This window comes from Gymnoscopelus braueri (genome assembly GCF_963280865.1).
Source record: "Gymnoscopelus braueri genome assembly, chromosome: 4".
NCBI lineage: Eukaryota > Metazoa > Chordata > Actinopteri > Myctophiformes > Myctophidae > Gymnoscopelus > Gymnoscopelus braueri.
The window spans coordinates 3849877-3852615 of NC_137605.1; positions in this window are offsets into that span (position 1 = coordinate 3849877).

The window sequence follows — 2739 nt, forward strand, 5'->3', positions numbered from 1 at the left end:
CAACCAGGGCCTCTGGCTCCCTAGGCGGGCTCACTAACCACTCAGCTATGGCTCTGAGAGTGTACAAATGGAACCAAATGGACCCGTAAGGATCCATTTGGTTCCATTTGTACACTCTCAGAGTTATGGGGGTCCTTGAAATTAAAAACTTTGAGAACCACTGTGCTACATTAAATGTAGCCTCGGAAACCCAGGCTTTTTTTTTTGTTACAAAAGAAAAAAAGCCTGGGGGAGCGATGCAGGAAGGATGGTCTTGGACCTTGTTATCTCCTAACCAATCAGAGTGCAGAGGGGCGTCGCTCTAAATTTGGTGACGTCAGCGTGCTCCGTGCACAGGCCGAGGGGGGGAGGGGAGGGGAGGCGGGGACATAGATTGGTGAAGCAATAGGAAGCCACGCACAAATCCAGGCGGCTGTGTTTGGGTCCGCCCTTCAAGACCATGGATTGAGCTCGTAGCCTCAGGCTACACTAAATGGAACAGAGCCTTCATTAGTATCATTGGTAACACCTGTGAAGGAAGTAAGGAAGAGGCCCACTGGCTGCTGTTACATGGACATCATGTATTCATTCAGAATGAACTCATTCCGAATAGAGAAATCCGATCCACTCACCTGCATATGTTTACATGGGACCCGAATAAAAGTATTTCTCGTTTACATGACCAAAGCATTCATTCGGAATATAACTTTTGACATGCGCAAAGTGGTTCCCGCCTACGCCCGGGCATGGACCAGGGCCAGTACCCAGAGCAGAGCTTCCCCTGGTGGGCATGGGAGGAGGCAATAGCCCCCTTGTGCCTCCGCGGCGGAGGTCTGTCGGTCGTAGGCAGGCCGGTAAGCAACACACCGACTCCTGGCCAGGCAGCGTTGTATGCGGTGCAAACCTGTGTTCCTTTGTTATCGTCGTTTTAATGCAAAAGTAGCAGATCTACAAGTTCAGACCAGTTTCTTTTTTTGTATTGGTACCAGACACGGTAAAACGTAGGCTAGCCTATACGATCACATTTCTCATGTAGGTACGAATCGCATTTGCACATGGTCATTATAAAAATAAATAATAATACATAAACACTGGACTGCTCATGGTCATTATAATAATAAATGGAGAGAGAGAGAGAGAGCAACACTACAGTCTATGAAACAAGGCACGCTCATTTATGGCAAAAGTACAAAAGTATTGGCATCAAAATATACTTAAGTATAAAGTATAACTTGTATAAGCTACTCATTATGCCGAGTGTCACGTTTTTCTTGTATTATTATGAAAAAGCTTTGAAACATGCTGTAACTCATTCACTGTGACGAAAACTCTCTTTCTGCGCCGCATAGCGCACACAGGTTGAATGCGGGGTCTGTCTCCCTAAAACACAATCGCCCCGGGTCAAAATCCAGCGACCATGGAGCAGCCGTGGATGGCCCGCTCAAAAGGTGCGTGGGGCGGGGTGTTTTGGGACGACCGTTCCGGCTGTCCATGTAATGAATTGATGAAGTAAAACTCATCTGTTTTCGCTGCAGCTGCGCCCTAATAATGTTGTTTTCATTTATTTGTGTTCACGTATGCTATTAAAATAATGCAGCTATTGCAGTATTGGGCCTTAACATGTGATTAAAATGTATATGTATTTGGCCCCTCATATATAAAATAAATACAAATGATAAAATAAAATCTGATTTAAAATTGAAACTTGCAGCTGATCAATGCGTTTCTGCGTTTACGTGTGGACAGGGATAAAAAAAAAAAAATCTTTGTCATGTGGCCAGGGATTCTTTTTAAAAACTGAGGACTAAAATACCCGTTTAGAAAAAGGCTTATTAAATGACGCTATATAGAATAGAATCATACATTTTATCCCGCAGGAGCGAGCGCTTCTCAGCACCAACCGTGGCCGAATTAGAGATTTGATAGGTCATTTTTGGACAATTCTGACAGCACTACTAAGCAGAGGAATACATGTATTCCAAACAGAGAGGAGCGTTCGGAATAAAGTGTTTACATGGTCAATTCCGATTGGTATATCCCGATTCAAACGGTCTATACCACCCCTCCAAACCCGAATGAAAATTCATTCGGGTCAGACTGGAATGGAATATTCTATTCCAATTGAGGTGTTTACATGAGCATTTCTATGAATGAATTCATCCATTCATTCATTCCGAATAGAAGAGTATTCATTCCGAATGAAACTGTGCATAGAAGCTATATGCACGACACTCAGCATTTCTGTCAACTGTCAAGAATACACTTTATTCACTGTTTTAGCATTAAGCTCCATTGTGTTGTTTTCCAGAAAAGGGATGAGAAGAGCAGGGAAACTAACATTAAATAAGCAGATCAAGAGACCATAACAATATCAAGATATCTACATATAGTATACACTTTCCACACAGCATAAGACCAGCAGAATGCAGTATATACATGAGGTATAAGGTGCGAACGTGGTAACATATTGTTGGTAGGTCCACATGCTTTGGATCCAGAGCTACAAACACCCCATTGTTACTATTGAATTCCTCATCTTATTATCTTTATCTTATTATTATATTGTTGTCTTTATTATTGTTGCCCAGTATTGCAGAGCTTACACTTACATTTCACTAGTACACCTGTATGAGCAGTGACCTTCTTGATTCTTGTTCTCTCTGTGTGTGTGTGTGTGTGTGTGTGTGTGTGTGTGTGTGTGTGTGTGTGTGTGTGTGTGTGTGTGTGTGTGTGTGTGTGTGTGTGTGTGTGTGTGTGTGT